We start from the raw sequence: 20059 nt of genomic DNA on the forward strand, positions 1-20059 counted from the left end.
AATACCTGGCACGTAGTAAGTACTCAGTATATGTTAGCTATTCTAATTCGTCCTCTTGGATCCTTGGAGTAAGGTCTCAGTAATTATTTATTTTCCTTGGCATTCCGCGTTTGTAGCTCCTAGTTTTTGATTACGGATTGTAACTTTTCTTTAAATTCGTTGGCTTGTTTAATCTTATTATCTGTTAGAATGGGTCTGCTCCGATAAAGGACAACTTTGGGTCTATAAAATTCTATGCAAGCTCCTCGCTTTGTCAACTGTGTCTGGGTTGTGACAGCTCTGACAGTATATTCCTAGAGTCAGTATTTTCTGGGACAAACTAGAAGCTTATCTCTTCACCCACCCCTGTGGTATAAATATTTGACCCTTGAAGTGCACGTTCAGAGATCATGTAGAAAATGTTGGCTCAAGCTTTCCCCAGAAGATCCTGTGTCCACTCAAGTGCGCAGTACTGCTTGATAATGACCAGTCGTGGGCCCCAGGGTTCCCCAAAGCTGACCTGCCGTGCAGAATTGTGCGCAAAGCTTGGGGTGACCCAAGATTTCCTTCTTGATTCTGTCCTTAATTTTCTTATTTGTCTTTTTAAAAATTGAGATATAATTCATATACTATAAAGTTCATCCTTTTAGAGCACATGATTCAGTGTTTTTAAGTATATTCACAAAACTTTGCAGCAGTTACCACTATCTAATTCTGGAACTTTTCATCAACCCCAAAAGAAACCCCATGCCCATTAAACACTCATTCCCAATTTCCCACCCCTACCTCTAACTCCTGACAACTACCCATCTGCTTTCTGTCTCTATGGTTTTGCCTGTCTTAACATCTCATACAAATGGAATGTGACTTGCGGCATTTGTATCTGACTTCTTGGACTTAGCATCATTTGTTCAAAGTCCATCCATGTAGCCACAGGTATCAATACTTCATTCCTTTTTCATGGCTGGTAAATGGAAAAACAAAATGTGGAAAGCCTCCTTTTTGAGGCCTACGAGTAGGTAGAACAAACCTGAGTTTCTAGAATTGGTAGAACAAGTCCCCATACAACCTGTGCCTTCTGTTTCAAGACCAGAACCCCATGTTCTCTCAGTTTTGCCATTTTCAGAGCGGAGCCCTTTTGTTTGCACACTGTGGCGGTATGGCAGCTCAATTCCTCACCTCCACCCCAACTGGCTCTCATTGCTATTGAAACGATCTGGTGGGGATTTACGTGGACCCTGTTCTCTGAACTCTGAGATGGCCTAAACTCCTCAAAAGGACTCACTTTCTCAGCCCAGCTCCAGCCAAGAGATGTGTCTTTGTAAGCAGGGGATAGGCTACTGAGGCTCCTGCCTATGGGTCAGTGTTCCCACAGAGTCCCAGGACAAAGCCATCAAGGTCAGAGCCAGTCCTGCCCTTAGAGAATGCTTGCTGTCCTGCCTCTACCTGCCACTCACCACCAAGCTGCTTTTCTGGTCTCACCACCTGTAAAAGTGAATTGCTTGTCCTCAGTCCTATTTCTGGGGCTGGGTGTCATGTGTACTTATAACCACAAGAGGTCAATAGAGAGCTTGGCTGGACGTCGCCTTTGTCTCCGGGGGCTGACCCCAGCTGTTTCATTCCTCCGAATTATATTCATTCCACAATACTTAGGAAGCCCCTACTATGTCACGTCCCTGGGTGAGACTGGGTCACAGAGTTCACAGAATGACTCAGGCTACAGTATGTGCAATCTGAACTCTATAAACAAGTAGCTTCCAAATACCACAATCTCATTCTTTTCTCCAAAGAGAGAAACTAGAGAAATGGAACCTCCTATGGTGAACATTCTAAAGACCCCTAGACACGCTTAGGTCACTTTGATTTTCCACAGCCTTGTCCCCTCCCTACAAAGCCACATGTCACAATGCTCTCCGTATCACATCATACCTAATTAGCTCTCCTGTGTTATTTCTGTGGCCCCAGAGATGCTGTATTATTGTGGAACATGAGTTTATCCATGGGCTCAAGATAAATTCTCCTGAGGCCCAAATATTGTGTATTGCAATATTTTCCAAGGCAGGGGCCATGCATTTGTCATGTTTTATTCATATATTATGTCAGTATTTGTGAGTACCTACTACTTGCCAAGCACTCTGTTAAATTATATGTATACAATAATGAGTTAAAACAGAATCCTCACGCTCATGGAGTTTCTATCTGTGCCTTGTGCAATGCTTGGTATATATTAGAAGCTTAGTCAATGTTTGCACCATTGTTTCTTTATACTTTCATTGTAATTATATTCAAGATGTGATAATGGTTTTAATTCTGGCCCACTCTAGTAAAATGCCTGCATGGCAAAACACATTAATAGCACTTTCAGTGAGCTTCCAAGATTTGGCTGAAGGACATATATTTAATGGATTTAAATGTTAGCAAATCTTACTAAGAGGATTACCACGGGCAATTTCAAAAGATTATGATTTAGGGTTCCTAAGGGAGGTGAAGGAGCCTTAATACCAAAGGTAAAGACTTTTGCAATGCTTGCTACTACTTTAACATACTGGAGACCCAATACCTTGGCCAGTATGGATTGTAACTTTTCTTTAAATTAGGTGGCTTGTTTAATCTTATTTTCTGTTGGAATGGATCTACTCTGATAAAGTATAACTTCGGTCTATAATATTCTGCCCAAGTCTGGTTATCTTCTTAAGGAGTTTCACAGATGTGGGTGTTTTTTAACCTAGCCCTGAAAGAATGAGAAAATTCAATTTTTCCCTCATATTTCAACATATGTCACCCAGAAATTACCAGGTGAGCCAATATATACAATGAGGTAAAGCATTGGGTTTTGTATAAAAACATTTGAGTTTAAGCCTTGCCTATTCCATTTACTAAATGTGTAACCATGCTAAGAAGAAATATTTTACAGAAATATTGGAAGTACCAAATGAGGTGATTCATGGGGAAAATGTTTTAGAAAACGGCACATGTAGGTCTAAGATCTGTCAGTCTCAAGAATCATTATCAGATTAATTAATAAATTCAGTAAATATATACTGGGGACCTACTTTGCGCTGGGTCCTGTGCTCTGTGCTAGGCACATGGTAAACATTTCAACATCTTAAACCCTAGCGAGTAACAGTCTATTTGGGAGGCACTCCTATGAACAAACGAGGTAATCATGCATTGTCAGGGCTGTGATAGGCGAACACAGAGTATAGAGCATACCTGGCCAGGCCGACTTGTATAACGGCAAGGCCGGAAAATGTGATTGTTAAGAGCATGCTCATTTTTTTATAATAATTTTTTATTATGTTATGTTACTCACCATACAGAATATCCTTAGTTTTTGATGCAATGTTCCATGATTCATTACTTGTGTATAACACCCAGTGCACCATGCAATACGTGCCCTCCTTAATACCCATCACTGGCCTATCCCAATCCCCCACCCCACCTCCCCTCTGAAGCCCTCAGTTTGTTTCCCAGAGTCCATAGTCTCTCATGGTTCATTTCCCCTTCTGTTTACCCCCCTTCATTCTTCCCTTCCTTCTCATACCGATCTTCCTATTTCTTATGTTCCATAAATGAGTGAAACCATATGATAATTGTCTTTCTCTGCTTGACTTATTTCACTTAGCATAATCTCCTCCAGTCCCATCCATGTTGCTGCAAATGTTGGGTAATCGTTCTTTCTGATGGCTGTTTTCCACAGTGGCTGTACCAACTTGCATTCCCACCAATAGTGTAAGAGGGATCCCCTTTCCCCACATCCTCTCCAACATTTGTTGTTTCCTGCCTTGTCAATTTTTGCCGTTCTATCTGGCATAAGGTGGGATCTCAGTGTGGTTTTGATTTGAATTTCCCTGATGTCTAATGATTTTGAACATTTTTTCATGTGTCTGTTAGCCATTTGTATGTCTTTATTGTCTTTAGTTTAAAATCTAACCTGTCTGATATGAAAATTGCTACCCCATATTTCTTTTGAGGTCCATTGGCATGAAAAATGGTTCTTCATCCCTTCACTTTCAGTCTGGATGTATCTTTAGGTTCAAGATGAGTCTCTTGTAGACAGCAAATGGATGGGTCATGTCTTTTTACCCGACCTGCAACCCTGTGGTGTTTTATGGGAGTATTTAGGCCATTCACATTGAGACTGATTATTGAGAGAGATGATTTTAATGAGGTCATGTTTCCTGTGAAGTCTTTGTTTCTATAGATTGTAAATTTCTGTGCTGTATCACTCTTGGGGCCTTTTTACTTTTATAGAACCCCCCTTAATGTCTCACGTAGGGCTGGTTTGGTGGTTACTAATTCCTTCAGTTTCTGCCGATTCTGGAAGGTACTTATCTCTCCATCAATTCTGAATGACACCCTTGCTGGATAAAGGATCCTTGGCTGCGTGTTCTTCTCAGATATAGTTTTGCTAATACCGTGCGAGCCCTTCCTAGCCTGCCAGGTCTCTGTAGACAGGTCTGACGTTATTCTGATATTTTTCCCTCTGTACGTAAGAATTTTCTTCCGCCTGGCCTCTTTCAATACTGTATCCTTGGATCTAATATTTACGAATGCACTATGACGTGATGTGCTGTAGGTCTGTTGTCATTGACCTTGGGAGGGGTCCTCTCTGCCTCTTGGACACGAATGCATTTCCTTTGCCAGATTAGGGAAGTTCTCAGCTACAATTTGTTCAAATATCTCTTCTAGACCTCTCTCTTTCTCCGCCCCCTCAGGGATGCCGATGATTCTGACATTGGAACATTTCATTGAGTCAGTAGTCTCCCGTAATCTACATTCTTGAGATTGGATTTTTTTGAGCCAAGTTTCTGTTTTAACTTTTCTCTTCTACCATCCCATTCTCCAATTCACTAATTTGTTCTTCTGCCTCATTTACCTTGGCTGTCAGAGCGTCTAGTTTAGACTGCATTTGATTCATAGTATTTTTAATTTCTGCCAGATTTGCTCTCATCTCTGCCCTTAGAGATTCTATATTCTCGTTAATATTTTCCTTAATATTTTATTTCCAGCCTACACAACATCTTGACCATTGTTCCTCTGAACTCCATTTCTGACAATTTGGTTATATCCATATCCATCAGTCTGTGGCAGAGGCCACAGAGTCATTATCTTTTCTTTGTTGGGGGGATTTCTCCTCCTCGTCATTCCAATGAGGAGAGGTTGCGGGGATGCACAGAGCTCAAATTATTGACCGGGACCCATGCAGTGTGCACTTGTTTTATAGGGACCTTAGGAATGTAGGCTTCCCAATTTTTCAGCCTGCCTTCTGGGGGAGAGGTCTGCCACACTGATATTCAGGCAACCCTGTTTGGGTAGAGTTGCCCTGCCCCTGCGAGGGGGAATGGGGATGGGCACAATGCGAACCAGAATTTCCAGGCTTTTGTTCTTTGGCGGCTTTCCCTGGCAGTTTTCTGTAACTCTTCCGAGAGTCAGAGCAGAGTCCTAGCCTCTGTCTCAGAACAGAGAGATCGCAGTCTGCTCTCCACTGAGCTTTCTGGCCACTTTAAGTCTGTTTCTGTCGGTGCTGCTAAAAACCGTGAGCATCCGGGGTTGTGCGCCCCACAGCCGCTCTCCCAGCCCTCACTTCCAGGGCCCGCATGTCTCTGTCCTCTGTGTTTCTAACACCGCCAGCTGCCCCGCCCGTGCGCGCTGCCGAGCTCCCTGTTTCAGTGTGGTTCGCGGGTGCTCTGGAGCGCCGGCCAGTCTCACGCTCTCAGTCTGCTTTCTCACGGGTGCCTATCGGCTTATCTGGCCGGCTCCCCAGTGCAGGTGGCTACCGCTTCCCAGCGCCCGAATGCGGTGGCTCCCTCCCCCTTCCATTTATCTTCCGATATCTGTGCACAGATTCACGGCTCCCTGCTTCGTACCTCAATACTCAGCCCTGGAGATGTTCGTTTGTAGAGATCCAGATGTATCTTCCTGCGTCTCAGGCTGATTTCCAGTGTGCTCATTTAAATACTGGACTACCTATGTGACGAAAGTTCTCTGTGTCTCAGTTTCTTTACCTGGGAAAGAATGGATCATAGTGGTACTTAATTTATGGGATTGTTGTGAGAACGATGTGAGTGTGTCACATGCAAAGCACCCAGGACAGTACGTGTTATGGAGTAAGGAATACATAAATGTTAGTTGTGTTTTTTTTTCTTTTTCTGTCCCTCTGGCCGCAGTGTCAGGTAGAGCTTCTTAGAGGCTACGACCCATGGACTTCATCTTGAGTGATGAGCATTTTCTTACCAGGTGGACATTGGGAATAAGGGGGATGCTATGACCAGACAATGGTGAACTTAGGAGGCTCTTGAGAAGATGTATAGAAGGAGGCATACAGCATCCTGCAAGAAGATCGCAGTTCTTGAGGGGAACCTCACAAGAAGGAAAACCACAAGTGGAGTGGTGGAGATGGCAGGAGCTGCAACATGGAGGTCATCAGGTTTCAACATTGAGACTTGGCCAGGTGGCTGATGGGGAGAAGATATGCAAGTTGAATAAGAGGGAAATGTCCAGGAAGAACCTTCAGGTTTGTGACCTTGTGGAATTGGGATTATGGTGGGTGCCCATGACCAAGGGATATAGGAGGTGTGTCCTAGCCTGAGTTCACTACAAAACAGAGACTGAAGTAAAGCTGTTGTGCTAACGGTTTCTTGAAGGCTGCAATGACAGAGCAGCTAGAATGAGCAGAGAAAGGAAATGAGGCAAGGAACGAGAGAAAGCAAATACAAAGCAGCACATCACAGATATTTCTACAGCTTCTTGAGAAAACACAGCTGGTTGCTTGTTCACATTGGATGTGTCTGGGTAAGCACTATGAAACCACCTTGGTTCAGCTGATTAACTCCCTTGAACTTCTAGGTTGTGTCACCTCACTCCTTTAAGTAATCATCTGAAAGTTGGAACCCATAGCCCATGTTATGGCACTACATTTGAGGCTAGAAGTGGGAAAGCCAAACTTTCCGTGAGTCTGATAGGGTCAGAACTTTGATGAAGCTGTTGTCATTGGTTTTTCTCTTTTAATTTTTAAATTCTACACTAGTAAAAAATTTTAAATGTTATAGTAGTTTCAGGTGTACAACACGGCGATTCGACAAGTTTATACATTATGCTATGCTCGCCGCAAGTGTAGCTGCCATCGGTCAGCATAGAATGCTATTACAATACCATTGACTGTATTTCTTACACTGTGCCTCTTATCCCTGTGACTTATTCGTTTCATAACTAGAAGCTTGTCTCTCTCACTCCCCTGCACCCATGTTGCCCATCCCCCTCCCGCCTCCGTTCTGACAGGCATCAATTTTTTCTCTGTATTTATAGATCTGATTCTGCCTTTTCCTTGCTTGTCTATTCATTTGCTTATTTATTTATTTATTTATTTATTTATTTATTTTTTAGATTCTACATATGAGTGAAATCATAAGGTATTTGTCTTTCTCAGTCTGACTTATTGCACTTAGCATAATACCCTCTAGGTCCATCCATGTCGTTGCAAATGGCATGAGCTCATCTTTTATTTTATGGCTGTGTAATTCTCATTTTCATTGCAACAGTCATAAAGAAGGATCTGCTGGATGCGCTTCTGGGTGTCTCAGTCATTAAGCATCTGCCTTCAGTGCAGGTCATGATCCCAGGGTCCTGGAGTCGAGCCCTGCATCGGGCTCCCTGCTCAGTGGGGAGCCTGCTTCTCTCTCTACCCTTCCCCCTTGCTCATGACCTCTCTCTCTCTCATGCTCTCTCTCTATCAGATAAATAAATGAAATCCCTAAAAAAAAAAAAAAAGAAGGATATGCTGGAGCTTGGATCTCAGCCTAGGGGATTCCATGAGAACTGAGGTTATTAGCAGACAAGGTGACAGTGGTGACAGCTAGATATCTCGTTTGAGCAAGTGGCCAAGGACCTGGCAGGCCAAGGACTCCTCTTGTGTAAACTGAAAAGGGCATAAATACAAGATGCTACAATCTACCCCTCGGTACTATAATTTGGAGCCTCCATTTTTGAGAACAACGTATTCTCATTTCTTTTCTGGTTGAAGAAACAGTCCTTCACATTGGTGGCCAATTATATTCTCCTGAAAAGGATGATTATTCTCCTAATGACAGTTAGTACGCCAAGATACAGTTCCTGCTATTGTATCTGGTCTCAGAACCATAACTTATATTAATCATCTCCCTCTCCAACCATTATGTTTATACTTTCCTCATAATAAACTAACACCTTGGCTGATTTAGGTTGCTTGCTTGGTGGTGTGACCCAGACCTTCATCCCAGAGGGGTTTGAGCAGTTAGTTGCTTTTCCCTTTTTGGGTCCTGGGTTGCTGCAATTTGATATTTACAGTTATCATTGGGATAGATTCATTAAGAAATGTTGAGTTTCAAACAGAATTCTCCCTATCTGTGTGCATAGTACAGCCCTAACTCCTGATAGAAATTAGGGTAATTACCTCAGTAAGTATAAAAGTTTCTTTCTTTGCCTGTTGTTCCACTGGCATTAAGATCCCAAAGTTATAAGATGGGAGTTGCAGCTTCTAGTTCATTGAAACATTTACCGTGTCATCAAGTAGAAGTTGCTCCCAACCTTGGAACCATTATCTCAAACCCAGCATAGCTTAGGTTTGCAGGAATGGGGAAACATAAGTTCCACAAGTGGGTCACTGGAGTAATAGTCAGAGGAGCCACTCTTACTACTGCCCTTCAGTTCCTGGACCTAAATTTTTAAGCTATTCAAGAAAATAATATATTGGCTATGATTTCAGTGATTATACTACATCTTAAGATATTGTGACTGAGCTGGTGCCTTAGCTTATCCTTCAACAGGTCTGTCTACCGTTGTCTTAGGCTTGTTGATTCTGGGTGTTGAGATACATGACAACTCCCGGGATTCTCATGTCCATGAGCCCATTGTTGAACCTCCTTTGCTGTAAAGTGGTCCCTTTGATATTGGGTATTATCATGCATAGTTCAATGTCAGTTGATCAGAATTTTCTCAGCCTTTGCATGGTGGGGATGCTGGAAGTTCTGCAGATAGAGAAGGCAAACACATACCTGCTTTATATATCTATTCAGATAGAGATGAATTGCTGTTTTCCCCGCACTGGAAGGGGTCTGATGTAACTGATCTTCAACTAGTTGTCTGGCTGATCTACCTGAGTAATGGTGCCATACTGGGGACAAATACTCTCAATTTCTGCTGCTGAAATTTTGGCATATTCTGCAGTTGTTGGGTTCATGTGTAGCTGGTATATCCTTTTTCCATGAGCATATTATACAAGTACTGGGGTAGCTGAGAAGGGACATGGGCTGAGATCCACTGAATGAGTCTCTTGTGCACATGGTTGTTAAGAGATTTCTCTGTGATGTATATTATTTGCTGGGTATTAACTTGAGACAAATATCTGTATGTTTTGTGTCCATTTCCATAGATCCATCCATATACCTCTTCCTTATACTCAATCTTCCGGTTTTGGCCACTTGAATGAAGTTGTAATATGGCAGCAGCCATCTATTTCTGGCTAGTGCTAACATACTATGCTGACCGATCTGTAAATCAGGCAACAAAATTAGGTGACATGGGCATCTTGGCCACCTATTCATGTAGTTGATTCATACTTTCTGGACATGCTTGAAGCTGGTCCCAAATGCATTGCTTTGGTGTACATGGTGGACTTGTTAATGCCATGATCTTATTTATGGACATTTCTCTTTGCAAAGTCTCTTGGTATCCTATGGTCAGATGCCCAGTGTTGACTGGACATAGTAACATAGCAGATGTTTGGAAACAGAGTAGTTCTCTCCCACAGAGGGCTTGTTATTCTCTAGAGTTCTAGGTGTCTATTTTATGACTGTCCTACTGGGGACAAATAAATGCTGCTCCTCTCTTGGTGGTAAGAGCTACAAGGTGCAACAAATTGTTCTTTAGAAAAATACTAGTGTCTTCCAAGACATACCCTGCCTCTGTTAAAACTTCACCAATATGGCAGGCTGTGAAACTTTATGTGGTTTATTTACCACTTTTTGGCAGACAAGTGAACCTCTAAAAATTTCAACAGTATGGTAGGTCCACAAATCTTATAAAGCTTACTTCCCATCTCTTAGTATATAAGTGTCTTATCCAGGCATCTCAGGTATCTGTCATTTCCAGCTCAACAGGTCCAATTAAAATGAAGTGGACCAGAATGATTTTCTGAAGAATTTCAAGATATTCAAGGTCCCTGTGGACAATATTATGTCAAAGAGCCAGAGAGTTAACATACCACTCAGGCAAGAGGGTGTGTGTACTCAGCTATTCCTGACATCCAAAAGTAAGTTGCTTTCAATCCTCTCTACTGATGTATGTCACAAAGAAAGTATTCAGCCAAATCAATAGCTTTGTACTAAGTGCCTGTGATGATGTTGATCTGCTTTTATAAAGAAAGTACATTTTTTAAAAAAGTACATCCAACATAGCAACTGCAATCAGGCTTCTATTTTGTTAAGTTTATAATAGTCCCCTGTCACCAGGCATGAACCACCTGATTTTGCAAAGGCCAAGCTGAAGAACTGAGAAAAATGTAAGTGGATCTGTCTAGTCCATCTTTTTTAAATCTTTGATGGTGACACTAGTTTCCCTAGTGCCTTTAACAATGTAATATTTCTTTTTATTTAGATTTCTGGAAGGGGAAGTTCTGGGGGCTTTCACTTGGCTTTTTCTATTTAAATGGTCCCTTGTCCACAGATCAGAGAAGCAATGGGAGAGATCTTGCAGAATCTAGGAATGTGCATCCCAATTATACATTCAGAGACCAGAGAAAGAGGAACAGTGTGGGTGTGTGGACCCATTGACCCGCTATGAGATGAGTATTACTTTCTGGACCAGGGTTTGCATTAGATTGAATCACATGAAATATTCTTAGCTTGAAGACTTTGAAGGACTTTTAAGTCCTACAAATTTGTACCTAAATATCCATGATCTCAAACCATCAAACCAATGCCCAGAGAAAGTATGTGAGTTAAATATAGTACTTGAAGAGTATATACATTTCTATGCACTTGTCTACAAAGGATATCCTCTTTGAAAGCCATTAGGAGTTTCATGCTTGCATTTTGCATCATCAGCCATCTCCATTTTGACATCAAGCACTGGTCTATATCAGAAGGGATTACATGATCTACAGGATGACCTTGAGCTGGGCTGAGGATCTTTCTGTGATTTCTATCTACAAGTACTGCTAGCCAGTGTAAACCATTGAGTAAGAGATTCAAGCTGGTTCTTCTGTCACATCTACTACACCTGACCTTGTTGCAAATTCTAGGGCCAGTCCTAGGTTCATTCTAAGTTAGATAGGTTACAAAACCTACCACATTTCACTTCCAGCTCGTCATTTCTTTACATATAGTCCCCAACTTCTTATAACCACCTTTCATAGAGCTCACTCATTTTTCACACATTTATATTCCATCTGAGTAATCAGAGACAATAAACTGGAGTATTTATGGCAGAATATCTGTTTCTTGCCACCTTTAAGACCCACTGGCAAAAGGACTGAAACTGATATGAATAGTGATGTTGATTCCCATGAGCATTCTTCTAAGGTATGATTGTGCCATATGGCAACTTTCTGTGTCAGAATGAATTTCAATCCAATCCTACCAGAAATATAACTGTTTTTTTAAATAAATAATTCAACTTATTTCGATTTTGACAGAGGAGCAGAAATGCAATTTTCATCACTTTGGGCTTTTTTCCCTTTTTTCCAAGATTACATCTATGTTTGAAGGAGGGGTTTCAATACATTGGGTAGGAAACTAGTCTCAGTAATTTTCTGGTCCTTGGATATTTGTCACTCAGATTTTTGCTGAGTAAACCTCATTGCTGTTTTAAAGACCCCTCCATATCTGACAACTCTTCATACTACTTTCCCCTGTATATGCATTTAATTGTGATAATAAGAATACAATAACTCACAAGTAATAATGATATTATTTGTAAATATATTCTTCTGTATTATCTTGAAAAGAATGAATTTGAAGTTGGGTGTCTTAAACTGGAAGAATATGATCCTCAATAATAAATTGATGCAAATAAAATATTCAAAATGTCAATGTATTTTAAAAAGTTTTAAATTGTGGGAAAAATACATAGCATGCAATTTACTATCTTAGCCATTTTAAAGTGTACGGTAAAGTATGTTTAAGTATATTCCCATTGTTGTGCAAAGATTTCCAGAACTCTTTTCATCTTGTAAAATGGAAACTCCATGCCCATTAAACAATAACTCTATTTCCCCTACCCTCCAGGCTCTGGTGATCATTCTTATACTTCTGTTTCTAAGAGTTTGACTACTCTAGATACCTAGTATAAGTGGCATCAAACAATATTTGTCTTTTTGTGACTGGATTATTTAACAGCATAATGTTTTCAAAGTTCATCCATGCTGTAGCATGTGAAAGAATTTTCTTCTTTTTATTTTTATTTTATTTTTTTATTATAATAATATTTTTTATTATATTATGTTTGTCACCACACAGTACATCCCTGGTTTTTGATGTAAAGTTCGATGATTCATTAGTTGCGTATAATACCCAGTGCACCATGCAATACGTGCCCTCCTTACTACCCATCACCAGCCTATCCCATTCCCCCACCCCCTCCCCTCTGAAGCCCTCAGTTTGTTTCTCAGAGCCCATAGTCTCTCATGTTTCATTCCCTCTTTTGATTACCCCCCCTTTCTTTATCCCTTTCTTCTACCAATCTTCCTAGTTCTTATGTTCCATAGATAGGAGAAACCATATGATAATTCCCTTTCTCTGCTTGACTTATTTCACTTAGAATTTTCTTCTTTTTAAAGCTGAATAATATTCCATTGTTTGTATCTACTGCATTTTATTTATTCATTTATCTGTTGCTGAACATTTACGTTGTTTTCACCTCTTGGCTATTATAAATAATGCTTCTATGAGCATGGAAGTGCACATATTTCTTCGAGACCTTTCTTTCAATTCTTTTGGGCATATACCCAGAAGCGGGATTGCCAGATCATATGGTAGTTCTGTTTTTAATTTTTCAAAGAAACACCACCCAGTTTTCCATAGCAGCTGCACCATTTTACATTCCCACCAATGTAGGGTGGGTTCCAGTTTCTCCAAATTTTTGCAGTCATTTGTTATTATTATTATTTTTGATAGTAGCCATCCTAATGGGTATGAGGTATTCATGCTACTTTTGTTTCTCCTTTTCAGTGCATGGGAATAAACCTCATTGCAGAGTCTGTTATGGGAAAATTAGAGTTGTGGTTAAGCCTTCAACTACATACTTACATTATCTGTATCCTAGTAAACCATGCAGTGTTGGTGCCATAGTTCACATACCTCTGTATTTCCCCAATCTCAAAGACACACCAGGGGGATTACAGCCCAGGCACTAGCATTGCCATCTTGATCTGGGTTCACATTTATGCCCATGATTAGGATGAGCAAAATTTGACTAGAGTACAAAATGAGGATTTCACATTCAGTTATAGATACTTTTTAAAGTGTTCTCTAAAGCAATGTACACATATTTATAATATCTGCTACGTTCCTACTGTGCAAAGTGCAATATCTGAAATACATAAACTGTTTAATGAATATTTGTCAGTGTAGGTGGAAGAGAGGGAGAAATGATAGGAAAAAGAACTAAGGAGAATGAGAGAAGCAGGGAGGAATAGGGGAAAGAATAAAATAAGAAAAAAGAGGAAGGAAGGAAGAAATGGAGGAAGAGAGGGAGAAGGAAAGAAGGAAGGAAAAGACGTCTATTGGTTATAATTTTCAGGTATGGAGTATGGTTAAAATTTTTTTTTCATATCTTCTGCCCATTTTATGATTTATTTGTTTCTTGTGTATTGAGTTTGAGAAGTTCTTTGTAGATCTTGGATAACAGCCTTTTATCTGTAGTGTCATTTGCAAAGATATTCTCCCATTCTGTGGGCTGCCTCTTAGTTTTTTTGACTGTTTCCTTGTCTGTGCAGAAGCTTTTTATCTTGATGAAGGCCCACAAATTCATTTTTTTCTTTTGTTTCTCTTGTCTTTGGAGATGTGTCATGAAAAAAGGTTGCTGTGGCCGATGTCGTAGAGGTTGCTGCCTATGCTCTCCTCTAGGATTTTGATGGATTCCTGTCTCACATCAAGGTCTTTCATCCACTTGGAGCTTATCTTTGTGTATGGTGTGAGAGAGTGGTCAAGTTTCATTCCTTTGCATGTAGCTGTCCAATTTTCCCAGCACCATTTATTGAAGAGACTATCTTTTTTTCCACTGGATGTTTTTTCCTGCTTTGTCAAAGATTAGTTGCCCAAAGAGCCGAGAGTCCATTTCTGGGTTCTCTATTCTGTTCCATTGGTTTATGTGTCTGTTTTTGTGCCAGTACCATGCTGTCTTTGTGATCACAGCTTTGTAGTACAACTTGAAATCTGGCATTGTGATGCCCCCAACTTTGTTTTTCCTTTTCAACAATTCCTTGGCGATTCGTGGCCTTTTCTGGTTCCACACAAATTTAAGGGCCGTTTGTTCCAGTTCTTTGAAAAATGTCATTGGTATTTTGATCAGGATAGCATTGAAAGTATAGATTGCTCTGGGTAGCATGGACATTTTAACTATGTTAATTCTTTCAATCCATGAGCATGGAATATTTTTCCATCTTTTTGTGTCTTCAATGTCTTTCAAGAGTGATTTGTAGTTTCTAGAATATAGATCCTTTACGTATCTGAACAGACACTTTTCCAATGAAGACATACAAATGGCTAACAGACATATGAAAAAATGTTCAAAATTATTAGCCATCAGGGAAATTCAAATCAAAACCACACTGAGATACCACCTTACACCACTTAGAATGGCAAAAATGGACAAGGCAAGAAACAACAATTGTTGGAGAGGATGTGGAGAAAGGGGATCCCTCCTACATTGTTGGTGAGAATGCACGTTGGTACAGCCACTCTGGAAAACAGTGTGGAGGTCCCTTAAAGAGTTAAAAATTGAGCTACCCTATGATCCAGCCATTGCACTACTGGGTATTTACCCCAAAGATACAGACATAGTGAAGAAAAGGGCCATATGCACCCCTGTGTTCATAGCAGCATTGTCCACAATAGCTAAATCGCGGGAGGAGCCGAGATGCCCTTCAACAGATGACTGGATTAAGAAGTTGTGGTCCAGGGGCGCCTGGGTGGCTCAGTCGTTAAGCGTCTGCCTTCAGCTCAGGGCGTGATCCCGGCATTCTGGGATCGAGACCTACATCAGCCTCCTCTGCTAGGAGCCTGCTTCTTCCTCTCCCACTCCCCCTGCTTGTGTTCCCTCTCTCGCTGGCTGTCTCTCTGTCTGTCAAATAAATAAATAAAATCTTAAAAAAAAAAAAAGAAGTTGTGGTCCATATATACGATGGAATATTACTCAGCTATCAGAAAGAACAAGTTCTCAACATTTGCTACAACATGGACGGCACTGGAGGAGATAATGCTAAGTGAAATAAGTCAAGCAGAGAAAGACAATTATCATATGGTTTCTCTCATCTATGGAACATAAGAACTAGGAAGATCGGTAGGAGAAGAAAGGGATAAAGAAAGGGGGGTAATCAGAAGGGGGAATGAAACATGAGAGACTATGGACTCTGAGAAACAAACTGTGGGCTTCAGAGGGGAGGGAGGTGGGGGAATGGGATAGGCTGGTGATGGGTAGTAAGGAGGGCACGTATTGCATGGTGCACTGGGTGTTATACGCAACTAATGAATCATGGAACTTTACATCAAAAACCAGGGATGTACTGTGTGGTGACTAATATAATATAATAAAAAAATATTATTATAAAAAAATTTTTTTAACAAGCTGTGGCCAATTTTATTGAAGAAAAATTTTGCGTGATTTACTTTTCCCCAGTGTGTTCTGGCATGCTTCTAATGATATCAGAATCACCTGGATCAATGATAACCAGTGTGCTTACTCTGTATTATTTCCCACATGCTGTGCCCAATTCAATATTATTGCCACTGTAGTGATGGACACCAGTTTTGGCCAACATGGCATAGTATTCTATTTCAGATTTCCTCAAGGCTGGGCAGTTGTTGGCGAGGATGACCAGTTTTGCTTTGCCGTGTCTGATCATTTTCAGAGTCTGCTTGTAGCCCAGCATGTACTTCCCACTTTTCATAATGAGCTGGAGCCTAGTGTTGATCGACTCCAGCGACTTTTTCATTTTCTTTGAGGCCACCATCTTCCTGCCTTAGATGCGGGATGGCCCCAACCAAGAGCAGCCGCCACGATGGACCGGAGAGAGAAAGTCTGCTTAAAATTTTTTAAACAAATATTACGCAGGTAATTTTGAAGCATAGTAAGTTAAGAATAACTGGTATAGTCTAAGAAAATAAGAAGTCCTGGGAAGGTCAGATCATGAGACATACCAACATTTAAGTAAGGGAGAGAGAAAGAGACTCCGGTAAAGAGAAGGAAAAGCAGCAGATAAAGAAATAAGAGTAAAACCATGAGATTGTGGCATAACGGAGCTCAGGGAAGAGAAAACTTCTAGAAAGTCATATTTAACACCATCTAAGGTTGTGAGAAGTCAAACAAGGTTAGACCGAGGCATGCTTAATCACAATGACAAAGTCGAAGACATTTCTGAACTTTTCCAGAGCTATTATTGTGGAAGTATAGGTGTTTAAGTTGTAGATTTGAAGTAAATGGGAATTGAGTAACTTTAGCAAGTGTAGACTTCTTGTTGAAGAAGCCAGTACAGAGTGACAGGTTGAAATTATAGGAAATAAAGCAAGTAATTAATGAATAGAAATCCCAGAAGAGAAAGGAGGTGGTGTGACTAAGAAGACAAGTAGATCTATCTATGTGAAAGAAAGAAAGAAGATACAGCCATGCAGAACCAGGTGTTGCAGGTGCCTGAGTTTAGAGTTAAATAGGTGGCAGGTGGAAGAGTATAGAAGGGGTTAATATTTATTTGTTTTAATTGTATTAATGGCTTAATATTACACAGTTGTTGGGTGAGAACGTAGGAGGTAGAAATTGGGCTGGGGGGGCTTGAGAGAATTCACAAACATTTGGAATGTTGGTTGCTAGAATGCTAGAAGGGAATGGAAACTGACCTGAAACAAGTCAAAAGAGAGGACCAATTAGGCCCAGCTGAGTTTGGAGGCCCTGAATCAGAATCAGGCTTTTTCTCCAGCAGTGTCCAGAAACTCAGACACAGGAAAAGAGAAATATGGGTATGAGACTAACACTGGGGTTTGATTTTGCAAGGGAGGTGTCCTTTAGCCTGTTGGAGCAGAAAAGCAGTTGCAAATGTATCAGTGAGTATGTGCAGGTGAACAATTGCAGGCTCCAGTATCAGGAAGGAAAGGCTGGCAACTGGGGAAAATGGAGGGCGGACAAGGGACTGCAGGGGTCTAATGTGGTGAAAGAGCCGTGTGCTAAGTCGTTAATGAATGTTGACAAGGGCTAAGGCATAACCATGAAGATGGGTGACGAAAGTGGTAGTCAACTGCTGATAAGTCCAGCAGTTGATATGGAGGGATGGAGTGCTTAGACTGATGGATTGTACAGTAGCAGAACTAAGAACAAACCCTGTTAGCTTTAAATTCCCAGTGCATCCCAAATCCAATTTCTGCTACAGGTTCAAATGCAGAAAGTTTCATGAAACTGTCACTCTTATTAAAAACCAAAACAAACTGAGTAAAGTACACAATCATAGTGGTTTTTTCAAAGATTTTATTTGTTTGAGAGAGAGAGAGAGAGCACAAATGGGTGGAGGGGCAGAGGGAAAAGGAGAAAATCTCAAGCAGACTCAGCGTTGAGTATGGAGCCCGACGTGGGGCTTGATCTCATGACTCTCAGATCATGACCTGAGCCGAAACAGTTAGATGCTTAACCATATAAGCCACCTAGATGCCCCCACCATCATAGTTTTAAAAAACATGTCAGCGGGCTGAAGACAGAAAGTAATCCAATGAACTAAACTCCAGAAAATGAAGAGCCATTTGCAGAAGGAAAACACTTATTGCTGTGCTTGTCTCTGGTGGAATTGCAGTAGAAGGAGGAATTCATTATAGACAGTGTAGGGAGAATAAGGTAAAAATACAAGTTTTTAACAGCTCCTGTGAAATGACAGCATCAGAGAGGCAGGGAAGGCCAGAGATTTAATCCATATCTAGGGAATGTGTATGTATTGGATATTTTTCCTTTTTCTTTCCAGATTCATTTTCCGTTCGTCTCCACCCTGCTGTACACCCAGGAAGGATGGCTTCTATTGTCTACAACAAAGGACTTCCTTACCTTTTGTTTCCTTGTTGGGTTTGGCCAAAGGGAGACTTAGGTAGGATATTGGAACATGGGGAGGAATTGAAGTCAGAGTAATTTGTTCCTCTGGCTCCCTCCTTGTGGAGTCACTATTGTTGACTTCCATTTGCCTACTGAAGGCCGCTACTCCTGTTAAGTTACCTGAATATATAGCTACCCATTCTGGGTTCCAGTTACCACCCTCTTACATCTTCAGGCCTAGGTATGGTAACCTCTTCCCTTTTGTCAGTAATGGAACACTGCTCTAAACCAGGTACATTTCTCTAAATCTTGCCCACACTTTTATTCATGGTCACTTTATGAAACTATTCTCAAATAATCCACTGTGAGTGTGACATCTGTTTTTCTCAAGGATCCTGACTGATATGATAAGGCATCTAAGGTCAAGAGTAGTCTTGAGCAGTGTATCCACTATGACAAAGTAGAACATAGCCCTAGATGGAATGAAAATAGAGTTCAGGGAAAGTGTTGCCTAGGGGCCCTTGGGGACCATAGTTGAATAAATTAAGTGTTTGGGTTCTTTCCCCTTCATGTTTGTAGATCATTCATTTCCATAACTTGAACAAACTGTGCTAGATGCAGGCCACCCAGTCTCTGTACATCACTTGAATATTTTGAAATTTAGTTACTATAGCAGTGGCTCTTTCTCTCCCCTCCTGCTTTATTGATATATAATTGACATAAAACATTGTGTAAAGTTAAGGTGTACAATGTGATGCTTTGATACACATATATATTGCAAAATGATTACCACAATAAAGGTTAGTTAACACATTCATCACCTCACAGTTACCTTTTCTTTTTTTGTGGTGAGAAGTTTTAAGATCTACTCTCTTAGCAACTTTCCAACTATACAATACAGTGTTGTTAACTATAGTCACCATGTCATATATTACATTTCCAAAGTTTATTTGGTTTATAACTGGAAATTTATGCCCTTTGACCACCTTCACTCACCCCCCCCTCCTGGCAACCACCAATCTACTGTTTCTGTAAATTTGGTTTTTTAAGATTCCACATATAAGTGAGATCATACAGTTTGTCTCTCCATGACTGACTTATTTAACTTAGCATTAGGCTTTCAAGTTTCACCTGTGTTGTCACAAATGGCAGAATTTCCTTCTTTATTATGGCTGAATAATCCATTGTATATACATACATTTTCTTTATCTGTTCATTTGTTGATGGACACTCAGGTGGTTTCCATGTCTTAGGTGTTACAAATAATGTGGCAATGAACATGGAAGTGCAGATATCTCTTCAAGATAGTATTTTCATTTCCTTTAAATAAATACCCAGAAGTGGAATTGCTGGATCACATGGTAACTCTGTTTTTTTTTTAAAGATTTTGTTTATTTGTTTGACAGAGAGAGACACAGCCAGTGAGAGAGGGAACACAAGCAGGGGGAGTGGGAGAGGAAGAAGCAGGCTCCCAGCAGAGCAGGGAGCCCGATGTGGGGCTCGATCCCAGGACCCTGGGATCACACCCTGGGCTGAAGGCAGACACTTAACGACTGAGTTTTTAATTTCTTGAGGAACCCCCATACTGTTTTCCATAGTGGTTATACTATTTACATTCCTACCAACAGTGCACAAGTGTTCTCTTTCATCCACATTTTTGCCAGCACTTACCTCTAGTCTTTTTGATAATAGCCACCCCAACACATGTGAGGTGAAACCTCACTGTGGATTTGATAGGATCAGTGATGTTGAACACATTTTCATGTACCCGTTGACCATTTGTGTATCTTCTTTGGAAAAATATCTATTCAGATCCTTCGTC

The 20059-nt window shown here is 40.7% G+C and overlaps 1 long non-coding RNA gene and 1 pseudogene across 2 annotated transcripts in view; one reads left to right on the plus strand and one right to left on the minus strand.

Moving 5' to 3' along the window:
* Positions 1–20059, plus strand: part of LOC130544235 (uncharacterized) — a 158628-nt gene that overhangs the window by 64146 nt on the left and 74423 nt on the right. Inside the window, exon 3 of one of the 2 annotated variants that reach the window (XR_008960381.1) lies at positions 18173–19846. The exons of the other annotated variant lie outside the window; for it this stretch is intronic. This is a non-coding gene — a long non-coding RNA (uncharacterized LOC130544235). Of the gene's footprint in view, positions 1–18172; positions 19847–20059 lie in introns of those variants that run through there. 2 annotated transcript variants of the gene reach the window in all.
* LOC125281241 (60S ribosomal protein L30-like) lies at positions 15839–16201 on the minus strand (annotated as a pseudogene).

The sequence above is a fragment of the Ursus arctos genome, chromosome X, assembly GCF_023065955.2.
Source record: "Ursus arctos isolate Adak ecotype North America chromosome X, UrsArc2.0, whole genome shotgun sequence".
Classification (NCBI taxonomy): domain Eukaryota; kingdom Metazoa; phylum Chordata; class Mammalia; order Carnivora; family Ursidae; genus Ursus; species Ursus arctos.